This window comes from Corvus hawaiiensis, chromosome 3 (genome assembly GCF_020740725.1).
Source record: "Corvus hawaiiensis isolate bCorHaw1 chromosome 3, bCorHaw1.pri.cur, whole genome shotgun sequence".
Classification (NCBI taxonomy): domain Eukaryota; kingdom Metazoa; phylum Chordata; class Aves; order Passeriformes; family Corvidae; genus Corvus; species Corvus hawaiiensis.
Genome location: NC_063215.1, coordinates 18,033,996 through 18,050,031, shown reverse-complemented (window position 1 = coordinate 18,050,031; position 16,036 = coordinate 18,033,996). Strand labels below are relative to the sequence as shown.

Sequence of the window (16,036 nt, the reverse complement as noted above, 5' to 3'; positions counted from 1 at the left end):
TCCTAGAAAGCTTTGCAATTCCTGGACACTGTGAGGTTCTCAAGAAGCAAACCATTACACAGTCTGAATGCACCTCTTTTGTTCTTCTTACATGTGGGGTTTAATTTCTTCGCTACAAGCATTTCACCAATGACTTCATAGGTAAAAAAGATTTGTATCTTTTTCTAAATTATTTGCTAGATAAAGTGCTTTTTTAATCAAAGGCAAAAATAACAAGAAATGTCTTACTTTCAGATACTTTCTAACAAAACCTAAAGAAAAAAAAGAAATCCAGGGAAAAGCTCCTATCTAACATATCCAGCCTTCAGTTTTACCTAGGTGTAAGAATAAGCCATAAAAACTTTAGCTGAAAGATTTCCAAGTGTTATTTAATTAGACAAAAGTTATTCAAGTATTATCCATACAGTGTCCTGTGTGGCCCAAGAGTGAAATAACAACTAGGGCAGAAGTACAGGCTATTTTTTCTGACTACTCTTTTGCTTGGCAGTGGGGAACACAAATTAATGCTAATTTTTAATAGTAGCTCTTGTAATTTGCACATCTCTTTAATTCATCTGAACTAAGTGTTGTAAGTTTGTGGAGAATCTTATTCTTTATACCGAAGCATGTTTCAGACACTTCATATCTCAGCTTTATTTGATCCTGTGATATATAACCATCTATTTCAATTCGTCTTGTTTTTCATTTGTGTTAGAAAGATAATAAGTCCCTTTCCACTTTTAAAGGCTCTAAAAATGTTTTGAGGTGTTCATATTTTCAATCTATGTATTATTTTTATTGTTTGCTACTTTCAGACTCTCTTCTCAGCTACAGAAAAAAAAACCTGAAGTGATATGCTTTGAACAGCTTTTACAGTAAATGAGGCAGAGAAATCAGCAGGGAGGGTATTACAGGAGAATGAATAGCTGAAACTTTGTTTGAATTTTGTTCATGCTAAATTTCTCCCCAGGACTGGATTTGACCCTTCTCATGGTCAGCTTGAATATGTTTTTGTAGAATCATAGAATCGTTTAGTTTGGAAAAGGCCTCTAAGGGCATTGAGTCCAACTGTTAACCTAGCAGTGCCAAGTCCAGCACTAAACCATGTCCCCAAGGGCCATGTGCGTCTATATCTCCTTTAAATACCTCCAGGGACGGTGACTCCACCACTTCCCTGGGCAGCCTGTTCTAATGCTTGACAACCCTTTCAGCTAAGAAATCTTTCCCAATATCCAATCTAAACCTCCCCTGGAACAACTTGAGGCCATTTCCTCTTGTCCTACTGTTTGTCACTTGTGAGAAGAGACCAACCTCCACCTTACTACAATCTCCTTTCAGGAAGTTGTAGGGAGTAATAAGGTGCCCACTTGAGCCTCCTCCAGGCTAAACAATCCCAGCTCCCTCAGCTGCTCCTCAGAGGATGTATGCTTCAGACCTTGCCCCAGATTTGCTGTACTCTTCTGGACCCACTCCAGCCCCTCAATGTCCTTCTTGCAGTGAGGGGCCCAAAAATGAAACACAGGATTTGAGGTGCAGCTTCACTAGTACAGAGGGATGATCACTGCCTTGGTCCTGCTGGCTGCTCTATTTTTGATACAAGCCACAATGCCACTGGTCTTTTTGGCCACCTGGGCACACTGCTTGCTTATGTTCAGCTGGTGTCAAAAATGTCCCCAGGCCCTTTTCTGCTGGGCAGCTTTCCAAGCTACTCTTTCCCAAGCCTGTAGCAATGTCTGGGTTTGTTGTGACCCAACTGTAGGCCCTGGCATTTTGCCTTAAAACATCTCCACCACTGTGGTTGAAGTCTAAGGTGCGTAACTTCACCTAACAAAGCCTGACTATTCCAAATACATTTGTCATCCTAGTCACAAGTAGGGTCTTTCTGCTTGCATCTATTACCAAGGCATTTTGCATTTCTCTTTGTTTTTTTGTTATAGGTATAGGAAAGACCACTGCCACAAATCATAATGGAAAGCCAGCCTTGCAGGATTGCTTTCAGATCATGAAACATGGATTTTTCCTATCATCAAGGCTAAGTTCCACTTACTGATGATATTGATAGTGGTGCTGTTCCATTTTAACTCAGCAGTTTCTGCTGAGCCTTGTCATGTTTCTTTCCAGAAGCTTAAAGTCTCCTTTAACTCTCTTGTGGAAATATACTTAAAAAAAAAAAAAAAAAAAAAAAAAAATCAAGTTTAATTTACTTTCTCATTATCCCAATAGCATTTGCATGCCATTCATACCAGTTGCATAAAGGGCTTACTAGCCTTTACTTACCCTAAGTTTAGCACAGCCTTGGCTTTGCTGCTTCTCCGCTTGGCTCAGCAGGCCGGCAATGATTGCCCTCAATGCCTGCTGTAGCCAGCTGTCTCCTGCCCTTTGGCGTGCACAGGCTTTACCTCTCCTCCCCAGAGCTTCAGGCCACCGAGCCCTGGGCCGTGCTTCTCTTTCAATTGACCACGCTGCTTGGGGAGTCATGTCAGAGCTTCAAAAAGCTTCCCACAGCTTTATCAGAGCGACGCTACTGCTTGGCTTGGCTTTCCCCAACCGGCTGCTTCACGGCTCCGTTTCTGCAGCTGTCCGTGCCCTACCGAGGCACAGCTTGCAGCCTTCTCTTCCTCTAGGTCGTCTGCTTTGTGATACTGCTCCCAGCTGTGTTTTTCTTCTTCTGACGGCTGAGGTCACAGGAAGAAGCATTCTTTTCAGATGCGGTTGTATTTTTTAATGCTTCCAACTGAATACACAGTTAGTCTCTCTGAAAATACAGTGTGCAAGTAATTGAAATTGCATTCAAATTTCTTTGGAATAATTGTGCAAAAGTTTAGTTATAATGCAGGTCTTCTACTGCTGCAAGGAGAAAACACTGAACAAAACTCTGACATAAAGAATAAAGTCTGACAGTCATCAGTGATCCCGGTATGGAATGTAAAAAAGAGGCTTTCTTCTGCCTGTGTGATCTAGGCACTATTAAGACAGTAGAATTTACGTTAAAATATTTTTTAAAATTTTCCCTTGTTTCTGCTAAATGCTTAAAGGAAATTCTGCATTCATTTTCAGTTTCACTCCCTACCAAATTAAATTAAATCAGTTATATACTGACAAATAACAAAGCATTTCTGCTTAAGATCAGCATATTTGTTCTTGAATGTTTGCCATAGGTGGATGAATGTGACTTTGTAGAATGGAATTTTTAATTTGTCTTTGACCTGGACATAGTTGGACTATGGCCCAGTTCATTTTGAATATGGCTAGACTAAATTGTTAGTTTATTAAAACAAACAAACAAAACCCAGAATTAAATATTTTAGCTATTTCTATTGAGATCCTCTCTTTATAATGTGCCAGATTACAGATGTGCAGTAATATTATAAATTCACCTACCACTATATACATTATGGTGTGTCCATATGATGGACATTACCTTCAATTTCAAATCAAGGATCAGATTTATGTTTTTTTCTGAGTTATTGGTAAATAAAAACACAGCTAAGGTGTGCTTTTTAGAACTCCATGTGATAGTCCTTACTGTTAATTTTTTCCTTCCCTGACATGAGTTTGGCCTCTGCTAGCCAAGCACTCTTGCAGGAGATGTAAGGTAGATTCCAGGCAGGCAAGCTGGAAAAAGGCAAGATGGGCACAGCTTTCAAAGCAATTCAGATCATTTAAAACAAAAGAAAAAAAACATGAAAAAAACCCCCCTCAACCAAACAAAACCAAACTTACAAAGAAGGTTCTCTTCCCATACTATCAGAAGTTTTCTCTCAGAGACATTTTCACTGTGGATGAGAGTTTATGACAGAAAGGTATCAGTGATACTGTCATGAACAAGTTGTTGTAGAGACTGAATATTTTCAAGAAATAAATTTAACATTAAACAGATACTAATTTTACCTGTATTTATTCCATTTCAAGGATATTTAAACACAGTCAACTTCCTGTTAAAAATACTGTAATTAATGGAAGTAAATACCATATAAGAAAGGAGTTTGTGCACAAGTAAGTGTAGAATTGAGGAATGAAAACTATTATACAAGCCACAGTAATCCCTCTTGCCTTGCAGTTGGAAACTTGCAAAAAAGCCAAAGACGTTGTGAACAAGAAGATGCTTGTGTTATATGTAATTCATATTATTTGTTACTTGGTTTTATTTAATTTGGCAACAAATCACTTCTCTTAGGACATATTTGGGATTTATTTCTTACTACTTTCCATTTACCTGAAATTATTACTGTAACAGTCTGACATCAGCACCAGCCTTACATCTCTTTGGCAAGCCCAGCAATTACCAGTTATTTGTTGTGTTAAATTCAGACTACATTGGGCATCTTACTTGGATGTAAAATACTTTGAGTAAGCAAAGCTCATGTTTTCCATATCTTCACAACCAGACACTTTTTACAACCATTTACACCAGTATAAAGTTGTAGAAAACTATCAGAAATTCTTCTATACATTTTGTTGTGGCTGAATTATCAATCTGAAGTGGAAGAAAACTGCATTTGCTCTGTAGAGAGAAAGCTTATTGTAGATTATAATTAGTGTGTTCTATTTCAGGAATCAAAACCAAACACTCTAAAGAAAGCAAAGCTAAATTAAATACCTAGCCAAAACACTATTATGTTGATTTCAAAGATGGATAATTATAGCAGTAATATATTTAAAACGTTCTTGGTTTTTTTTTTCCATCCACGTATTCAGGCATTGCAGAGATCACAGTTCTATATAGTACGTTTTTGTTATCACTTTACCAGCTAGAAAATTTCAAAGAGTGCTGAAAAGAACTTGTTTTTGTTACACTCTTAGTCACCTCTGAGTTATAGTTGTCAGCTGCTTCCCCCAGTTCTGTTTCTACAGAACTGCTGCTTGGTCCACTGTTCCCTGTCTTACATGCATGGTTATTCTTGAAGAAGTACGAAGTTTTCATTTGTATATGTGAAACTTCATCCTGGTTTTTGCTTCTTTCTGCAGCACAGCAGGGTAGATGAACTTCTAACCTGGCAGCCCTTCTCAATATGTCTTATAATTTTTCACTTAATGCAATACTTGTAGTCTCTACTCAATCATCTAATGAAAACAGTGAATAATACCAGACCAAGCTTAGACCCCACTTGCCACATCTGTCAGGTTGCAGCACTGATAACTACTCTCCAAGTATTGCTCTCCCAACAACTCTGCATTCACTTTACAGTAGATTATTTTCTAAGCTACATTTTGTCTGCTTTTATGAGTGTATTGTCTGAAACAGCGTAAAGCCTGAGACACTAATGTATGACATCTGCTGCTTTTCTGCTATCCATGAGACTTATTATCCTGTCTTAAAAGTAAATAGGCTTGTTCTGACCTGTTGTGCTTTTGACAAGACCACCATGGGTGCTATTTACTTCCTTATGGTCTTTTAGTAATTAATTTTTAGTCTGATGAAAAGTTCCTGGCTTTTTCCAGGAACTGAAGTTAGGATAACTGGTCTACAATTTCCTGGTCTACCATTCTTTGGAATTCTATCTTCCACAATTTCTCAGAAAAAAAATTTTACTAATGGCTCTGAAATTACTTCAGCCAGTCCTCTAAGTATGCTAGGATGAATATCCTCAGGTGATCCCATTATGAAATAATTCAGTTTATATAAGACTTGAATTTTTTTCTTTTCTCATTTTGCCCTTGTCACCATACTTTAACATTCTATAACGATTTAGAGGAAGAATGTAGGTGAAACGACAGGTTTCTGAAGACTAGATTCTGCCAATTTCAATATAGTTTTTACCCACGGAGCATTGTTCCTTAATACAGTGTGAATTCTTTCAAAATAAGGAAAGAAAACCTCTGAAAGAGATGGAGGGACAAAGGTGATGGCACAGATGGCACACGCAGAGGTACACCAAACCAAACTATTAACAGACATTTCCCTTCAGTGGGAAAATATGAAATAAGATTATAAGGATAAATGTAAGAGAGCACAGATCCTTTGCAATACCTAGTTTAATTAAAAATGGCATTGCTCTTGATTCATGTAGAGGTACACCAAGCCAAATACAGAAGGACTCACTTTTACACATGAATATAGAGATAAACACTTGAATGAGTGAGGAGAAAAAGTGGTCACATACAAAAGAACATAAAAGCCAGGTGGAAGGACAGAACAATGTGTGCAAGTCTACATATACATTACTTCATGCTGCCTGGCTAGTTTATACCACTGAGTATTTGAAGAACTTCCCATAATGACACAATTTCTTTGAACACCTTTAGGGAGACAGAAGTTTAGTCTTACCTGGATTTACACATTTTTTAACGCAAATATTTATCCTTAACACAGTCCCCTTAAGCTTCTTTTTAGGCAATGGGAGCAAATACTTATGGCACCGATAATGTGCTTCTGCTTTAGCCATCAATGTTCAGGTGAGATGAATTATGTTCATCTGCCTGGAGAAGGGGAAGCTGAGGCCAAACCACTGGTTAGCCAAATAGAGAATTAATCTCCTCCTTCTCCTGTAGGAGAGGATTAAAGGCATTCTCCTCCAATTCTTCACACACACGCACGCACGCACGCACGTGTACACATACATGCCTATATGTATATGGATACACAAATATCTTATTTATATTTAAAGAATTACTTTCCTCAGACAGGCATACATTTACTGCTCTTAGCAATGGAGAGGAAGTCCTCACTTTCCCGTTTTATGCATAAGATCTTCTGTTTCCATCAAGCCTCCTGTCACTGCAACTGAACAGAGTAATCCTCAGTTTCAGGAGTCAGAACTCTTTTCCTCCACTGTGACTTTTTCCACATTGTCAGGTGTTCCTTATTTCATTTTACATGGATTCAATATCCTTAATGTTTTACTGCGAATTTCCAGTTTTAAACACAGACTCAGGCTTAGTCAAATCCCTTCCAAAACAATGGTAAGCAATCACAGTTATGTTTTTTGGGGGGACATTTTCTTCATTATCCACTCCTCTCAATTTCTTCATATTCGACCAAAAATTGGCCCAGATTAATCTTATCATAAGTTTTGATTAAAGTTTCTAGTGGTAACAAACATGAAATCTAACAAAATATTCCTAGAGTTTGTTCTGTTATAGATCTTTTATATAGCTCATCTAACATCGTATGACTTTGAAATAGATGAGCTTTGCCTCTTGCTTCAAGTAAGCTTAAAAATATTAACAAATGCATTTGTTTCTCACATTATTAAACACAATCTATAAGTCACATTAAGCCTGTCAGGGGAAGATACCTCAGAATCAAAGAGTACTTGTTCTTCAAATTCACTAACTAGCAACAGAATTGCAGAGCTTTGTCCACTTCAGTCTTAGTCTAACATGAAACACCTCTTTAAAATGTATTCCTGACACCAAAATATCTGCCTCATATCAGCATGCTTTTAATAACATTAAGTGAAACCTTATCCATGTACAACTTCAATGCATTAGAATCAAGAGTAATGCCACTTTTAATTAAACTAGGTATTGCAAAGGATCTGTGCTCTCTTACATTTATCCTTATAATCTTATTTCATATTTTCCCACTGAAGTATGTTTATTAATAGTGCTATAGAGATTTTGGCAGCAGGGCTTCTTAGATCTTCTAATAACCTTTTCAGCCTAAGATTGCTTCCTTTCATACTCAAGCAAATCCTCTACCTTTAAGGAATGTTTCACTTTATTCAAAGCCTTTCTTTTTTCTTTGACTACCCTTTAATAATTCTTCTCCTAAAAAGTACTGATGAATTGCTTTGCTCCACACACAATCCAGAAATAGCCGAAACAGGCCACAGTCATACCTAGAGAAAAAGCTTCTTTGTATTGTCAGTGACAGTTTCCATAAATTCTTTAAAATAGAGAGAATAAAAGGAGATCCAGACAACCTTTTGAACTCTATCATTTCTCTACTGCTGTATCAATTTTGAAGGCAGCTATAGATGAATAAACATTGGAAAATGGTCACTCCATCTCTAGTAAAATCGATTTTATACTGTAAAACCAACCTCTAATATTTACTTTCAACTTTCTCTGAATTTATGTGATGTGTGAGTGCTTAGCAGTAAAACTGTTAAAACTACCCCCTACTCACCATTTCAAGTGGATCATATTATAACCATCCACAATGGTTTTTTCCTCAAAACCTTTTTCCTATGGATACTTTTGCACACAGACAATAATTTGTATCTAAACTTGTCACCATATCTACCTGCTGTGACTTGTATTTATACATTTAGAGCTAAGTTTATCCTGTATGTAAATTATATTTGTTTGTTAAGGATTTGCCCTTTTAGTAGACATCTCAATTTGAATTTGCTTTGATGCAATCCCAATAATTTTTAAACTTCCATAATGTACAGCCAAATCATTAAATATGCTTGTATCAACTACTGAATATATTGAATTATCCAAATCAATTTATTTATAACAATATATTTATTAAGGTATGAAAATGTTTTTTTAAATCTATAGGCACTCCTTTCCCATTATAACAATTCTACAAAATGCCAATTTATAGTCTGCTAAGCACTAAAATCTCAAATAATCAAATGAAAAACTCAGATGAGCAAATTAATGAGCAACCTGGTCTGATTTTAAAGGCTGTCCCTGCTTTGAGCACTCTTTTGGACTTGAAGACATTCAAAGGTCCATTTCAACATAGGTTATGCTATGATTCCATGATGTTACAACTCAGACATTTATATAGTATCCAGAAATGTCTTCACTAACCATAGCATAGGAGCATCGTCCCTGGATTTTGTACCCTTATATATCTATTAAGAAATGGCTCATGCAGCTACTCTCTATTTCATAGCAGTATCATAACTCATTTTTACTCTTCTTTCAAAGCCAACCATGCCCTGACTCCTGGGAGAACAAAAAAAATAAATAAAACTTATTTCAAAAGAAAACAAAGCACAACAGTGTTACATAAATTAATAATCTCTATTTCATCTCTTTCTGGGCTTTAGAAATATTACTCAGATGTACCTAGAAAAACAGGAAATTTTCCATTCTCACAAAATTATTTCTAGGCTCATGTGGCAAGATATCATTCTCCTGTGTATTCTAATTGTTTTGCTCATAAGACATAACACTGAGGTCCTGGCTTTAGATAAAATGAGAGAGACAACTTCCAAACAACTTTGTAATGAAGGAATCACTCCAGGAAAATTTCAGCATGAACCACCTGTTCATCATGTTGCACAAGTTTCTGAGCTCACCAGATATGAAGATCCCTGATTCTGTAGTTGATCTCTTCTTAAGTAAATGAAGATAGTTTGGTGAGTTTTCTAAAGTTTTATAATAAGACATGTTAAAAAAATAAGATTTCAGAAGATAATTTTAGGCCATTAAAAAGTTCATTTGTTTTTATACCAGTAATACAGATATACCTTTCACAGGAAATTGGACTCTTGTTTCCTTGAACTTTCTTTACCACTTATTATTTGAAATCCTCATTCTCAGAATAGCTGTATTGCAGCAGAATCTAGAAAGATACTGATACACACAGAGGATTTTTATCTGTTGCTTCTGGGGAGTAAAGTAGGGAAAGGAATAACATCCTGATATGTGTTTTAAATATGAAAAGGTTTTCAAAGATAAGAATGTAGAGTGCAGAAGTCACAAAAATATTATGTCTGCCATCAACTGCTCAGATGTCTTAAAACTTCTGAAGCTCTTGGCTTAAGGACTTGGAAAAGCCATCCCAGTCTCCAAGTTATTTCTGCTAAATACAGAAACACAATATTACCCAGCTTCAGGACAGAGAGTCAAGGATCCGCTCCCCTCTACAGCACTGAGCTATTGAGTCACTTTCCAGGTTTTTGTGGCTCTATAAACCTTCCAAACTTTTGTCCTTTCTTACTGTGATCTGGTCAGTACCAAGATGGTAATCTGGTATGGTTCTTCCAAGTGCTAGGCATAGTAGGGCACTGATTTCAGCTGGGATTTCTAGACACCACTGTACAAATGGTAGTACAGGGGGCGTAAGACTGCTTTGTAAATGTGTTCCACGTGTGTAGAAATGTTCTTATCCAGCTATTTTATCCTAATGCTCCAGTATCAGCTGAACAAGGTCTGAGCACACAGCAGATAATATAACACAGGAAACAAGTGTGTGCATAAAATGTACCCTAACAGATATAGTGGGCTGGTTTAGGAAGGAAGAATGGAGAGCTTGAATTCCATTCAGGAGATGATTAAGGAACCAGTAGGGTCAATGTAAAAATGAATGGGTGCAAAAACAAAATCATAAAAAGTAAGTGAACTTCTGTAGCAAAGTAGAATGAGGACTTGTCATTTATATACCACTGACAAATGCCAAAGCCGTTGGTTATGACGAGTAGCATTCACTTAGAAAAGAAATTTTTTTTGGTCTTGATATTCATAACGTGTAAGAAATATTAGAGGAGATTCTGATGGTGGGAGAACTCTTTAAGAAGGAAAAAATCCTGTCTGTATTTCTGGATTCCTTCTCATATGCTTTACATTCTATGTGAAATCATGAACATGCAAATTTGATTATTCATACAATGGTCAGGTGGATTTAACAGTCTTAAGACCTTTAATGAGTGACTTCCCAGTATAGTAAACCTGGGAATTAATGAGTCCCTCTTACTTTTAATTTCTGCAGGGAAGGTAGCTGAGAACAACTTCTATAAATCACTGGTGTCAAGACAGCCTGTCAGGATTTGTCTACATGTGAAATTAGTTCTCTTGAAGTACAGGTGATAATTTACTGGAAACTAGCTCCACTGAACTAATTTCTGTATCTGTGCATAGGCACTTGTGCAGTGTGGAACATGAAAGGTAGCCCTGCTTTCAAAGAAGGATAAGGTAATTCACCAAAAATCCATCATACTCTGCTAGTTTAGAGGATGGAAATGAAAAAATATAGCAATCCAGCCAGAAGGAGTGAGAGACAGTCTGGAAATCATAGACAAGTGTTTTAAAAATAGAGTACATATATCTACTAGGAAAGTGTTTTAGCTTGGCCATAACCTGCACTGTTCCCTCTGTTTAACATCTGGAAAGAAATTGGCTTGTTTGTAGCCAGTTCAGATTATGGACAAAAGAATAAATCTTCATCTGCATCAGTGCTTGTAAATATACCCTCAGAATTCATTAAGGGTAATTGAAGGAGGCAGAGAAAAGGAAAAGTAACAAGAGAGCAGCTGAAACACTATAAATTAATACCTAGATTTATAGAAAAATTCAAATTTATTCTTAAATGCAGCAGGGTTCAGAATCTATGCTTACTGTTGCAACTGTTGTTTGTTATAGTAGTTAAGGATATAAAGGCCACTTTATCATTGTTACACAAGAAGAATACATAAACTGTTTAAACACAGGTATCAATTCATCCAAGAGCCTAGTCATATAAAATCATCATATTTAACTGTTCTGGTAAATTAGAGGAAAAAAAGAGTATAAGATTCTTTTATAAGAAGAATTTTTGTTTCTTCTCTAGCTATCTTGTTTCCACTATGAGAAAACCAGTTAGAGACATCTGTGGACTAGAACTAGTGTATAAACTCGTAATGTAGGTTCAGGATCAAACTCATGTTTTAACTCAGTGAACACACTGTGGTTTTGATGTCCTCTTGTCTTTGATACTTGGGAAATGAAATTCAGAAGTCAAGGAATGGAGACACTTGTGCTGTTTGAAAAAAAAAGGCAGAAGCTGCAAATAAACAGTAAGACACAAGCAAACTGGAAGAATCTAAATAACAACACAATGATGAAAATGCAAATATGAGACCTACTCAGCTCTTCCATAAAGTCCTGTGTAGAAGGGATTTATTGTTGCATGCATATAAGTTTAATACTGATTAATAGAAAATTGCTCTATTTAGTTACAAGACCATCAGCACTTTTGACACATAAAAAATAGATCATTGCAAATGTATATATGAGCCTTCATCAGTTGTGTACTTTGAATATGTATTCACTTCTCTAAGCAGATATTAGTACTGTGTACTTCATTGCATGTCATACCTGGATAAGTGCAGAAATCAAATACACCAGAAACTGAGACATGCAGCTACATTAGGCAGAAACAGAAAGTAATCTTGATTCTATAAAGACACCTAAAATAATTTTTGACTAATTTTTTTTTAATGAGGATGGTAGAGAAATTGAAATTTTTATTTCATTTAAAATATTCCTAGTGTCTTTGAAAGTAGTATTCTAAGTGGAGGCTTTTTTCTAAAGCTAAAATAAAAAATTGTTATTTAATGAAATAAAAAAATAGAAAACTATTTTTAAGTTCATTGTCCAGTAAATATGTTTATATGGCATTTTCATAGTAAATGCCACAGATTTTCATAAATTCCTGCATAAAGGGTGTATGTTTGGACACATAAAGGAAAGAAAGCCTTTTACATAAATTTATAAATATTTCTCAGAATGCTATTATTAGTACAAATACAGGACTTCAGATTGTACAGCTCTACTACCTTATTCCTAAATAGTACTAAATTATGGCTGAAAGGACATTCTAGACATTTGAGATCAAAGAACATGGAATCATAACGGAGTTTTCGGAAATCAGAGTGGGATTTCAGTGGGACCTACCTCCTGCTCATGTATTTTTAGGTGATACCTTGAGCAGGCTGGCTGTGCCTCCAGTACCACGCATCCTACTGAAACAAATATGGGGTTTTCATGTGATAAGGAACAGTAAGTAATTTGGAAACAATTAGTTATTTTATCTCCCTATTTTTCTTTTGCTGATAGCTAACAAAAACAGAAATTATGCAAAGAGAACGAAACACTGCTTTTCTAAAAATGTGGATCAGTGTTACAATTATGGTTGGTTGGTTTTTTTTTTTCATTTCTAATTCTTCAGAATTACCTAATAAAGATGTAAGATAATATGGCATTACACTTGCTATGGTAAGTGGTATAGAATAGCTTTCCTATTGTAGTCTGCTTTAGTCCTGTAGAAACTGGGAAAAAATATATTATCTTAGTCTGTATTATTATTCTGTTCCTTCAGAGGAACTTTCTGTGTTTAAAATATCTTATTGACTTGGAAATTGCTCTAATGCTCATAGTGAAATAAGTACTTTTAGAGGGAGACAGTGGAAATTATTATCTATATTTGTATGTGTGAATCTGAGTGTACACAGTGCTTCTAAAATTACAGTAAATAGCATATTTGTGACTAGAATTTGGATGCTGGGTACTGGTGTGTGTTCAAACTATACTAGATAGATTCTTTTACATAATTGTAAAATACTACCATTTTTTATCTCTGTGAGGTTTTCAAGCCCATCTACTCTTAGGCTGATTTTTGCTCTGAAACCCTCAGGTCTATATCTCATCTAAAAATCATTTGACTCTCTCTAGTGGAATCATGGATGTTCTCATTATCTGTATAAATACTGAATGTAATTCAAAGCCTGTAATGCTTCTGGTCTCCTCAATTTAAAACCATAACACAATTAATGAGAAAGTTACTCACTTTCTTTGAAATCATTGATCAGCTGGGTATTCTTTGAGTGTGGTGGGTTATGTAGACACAATAATTTTCATTTCTTTTCATTCAGATGGCAATATTTTGGTGGTAATTATGTTCTGTGTAGTTTGTTATTGACGTTCTTTACTTACTTTTGATATATTAATTTTACTACAAGGTACTTTTATCTGTTCAGAATTTTATTCCTTACTTATTGTTATATAGTAACATTGTTAGAATTACATTAATTAAATTCTATGGTTCTTATAATAAATTTAAAGTTTTATAATAGTAACAGGAAACACATAGCAGTAAAGTATACCACTAGACTAGGAGAGTTAAAATTAAACAGAAAGTACATTGTTCCTAAGTGTCTAATCTGCTGAATCTTTAATGTTTTTTTTCCAGACAGCTTGGTTAAAACTTAATCCATTAAAAAGAGATGTACTTCAGAAACTTATGATTAGGCAGCCTAATAGTGTTAGTATACTTATTAAGTTTATTTCTTGCAGTTGTTCTGTTTAAATCTCCATTTACATCTAGAATAGAATAAGAATGCAAAGATCAATAACTGATAGAGTTACAATTTTCAACAATAATTGATTGTAAAAGAGGAATATAAATAGACCTGTGCTACTGTAAAATACTACCACAACATTAATAATATCAGTCACAGCTTTCCAGCTCCCAATTTCTTTCTATAATTAAACCTTTCAGGACACATGCTCACTCTTTCTCTCAGTGGGCACAGATAAAACACCCAAAGAAGGAGAAAAAGTATCTTGTTTTGATTTCTTAGCTAAATGATTGCTTCATTCAGTTCAGGAATGTGGAGCTTTAGGACCAGCTGAATAAAAGTTGCATGGGGAATTACTTTCTCAGGCTCTCCTCCCTTAGAGAGCCTGTTGCAGTGAGTTCTCTCACAAGTATTTCTCCCCGTTACACTTGGTTCAGTAGCTGCCTGCAAATGGGTGAGAGCTTGTGTGTAAGGCCAAGTTATGGCAATAGAAGGGCAGTGTCTAAGCAGCTTTGGCAGCATAAAACCATGTCTGTGCCTGGTGCCACAAACCCGAGTAACTCGTGCACTGAATCAAGCAGCTAGCAGCATGCTCTGCTAGTATGGCGCTGTGCCTGGGGGGTAAAACATACCCCCTACCTGCTGCCAGAAAGGTAGTGAGCTCACTTATGAATTTTTTGACCATTATAGCCAGAAAAAAATTGTGTCACCCCAAAAATGACCTAGTAGCTATATCTTATTGGAAGCTTTAAGCCTGTAGGATCTCTGGAGATTACAACATTTCGGGAAAATCTCATGTATGCCTCTGTACTAGGGGAATGTAATGCATTAGATTTGTGACCTTGTTAGTAGCACTTGACAAATCCAGTCATAAGATGGTAGATATTATTTTTAATGACTGTGTCTGATTTAGTTTGAGACTTGACTGTGTAAGCTCATTTTAGAAGTCTCAATTAAGTAGTTGATAGTAAAGATGATATTTTTCTCTCCTCAGTTGTGACTATGGCGCATGATGAATGCAATTATGTTTTTCCAATGAAGAATGCATGCCTGCATGTTTTGAAGTCAAGGATTCTTGTCAAAAATGTAACTGGTATATTTTAACTTATTTAATATTGCACAACTGCAAGTAGAGTCTGTATTTGAGAAGGGTCACTATGTCTTTTAAATAAAGACTATAATAAACCTGAAAGCTACATGCTTGATATCAAAAGTACGCTTGTTACAAGAAGGAAGGAAGGAAGGAGGAAGGAAGGAAGGAAGGAAGGAAGGAAGGAAGGAAGGAAGGAAGGAAGGAAGGAAGGAAAGAAGGAAGGAAGGAAGAAAAAGAAAGAAAGAAAAAGTATTTCATTCAGTTGAGAAGATGTTGGTTGCAGATACACATGTATATATAATATAAAATGAAATTTTACTAATTTGATGGCAGTTTTTTGAAAGGACAGATTCTAATTTTTTATTTTGAAATGCTTTTCAATTTTTAATCACTTTTATTGCCCTAGGTTATTAAGTTCTATTTCCAGCTTAAAGCAGAGCTTTTAGTCAGCAGTTTATGGATTCTTTTTAAACTGTAGTTTTAATTATCTAACTCTCTGTTCATAATGGACACTGCTTCCAGCAGAAAATCTGTTTTGATGCCTACTCTGAAAGGTGATAGCAGATACCTGATCCCAAAACAAAATGTCATGTTTGATTGCAGCACAACATTATGATTGCATTATACTCAGAAAAATGCAGGGTGCAGTGATATACAATATCAAGTGAAAGCCAGCAGTATTTTTCCCACTTCTCCCTACACTAGATTAGGTTTATGGTACTGCTGTAGTCAGAATAACTTAAGGAATCAGCTGTTCCAATCCTTTCCTCAGTGGCAGACCCAAAGCAGAGAGCAGGCTGCCTGCCCACAGTATGTTCTCGTGTTATGATGACTCTTTGCAATGAGAAGTCCAGCAGACCCCTTGGGTAGGGTGTACACTCAGCAGGGTATCACTTCTCATGGTCACCCTCACTGCATGACAAGGTAACATGGGCACATCCAGTGTCTAGACAAAGATGCCTTTGAATTAGAGACCCATACACATATTTTATTAAAATGT

General features: G+C 36.0%; 1 long non-coding RNA gene across 3 annotated transcripts in view; it reads left to right on the top strand.

Annotated features, from left to right (window-relative positions):
• Window positions 1–16,036, top strand: part of LOC125324209 — a 131,174-nt gene that overhangs the window by 38,494 nt on the left and 76,644 nt on the right. The window lies entirely within an intron of this gene.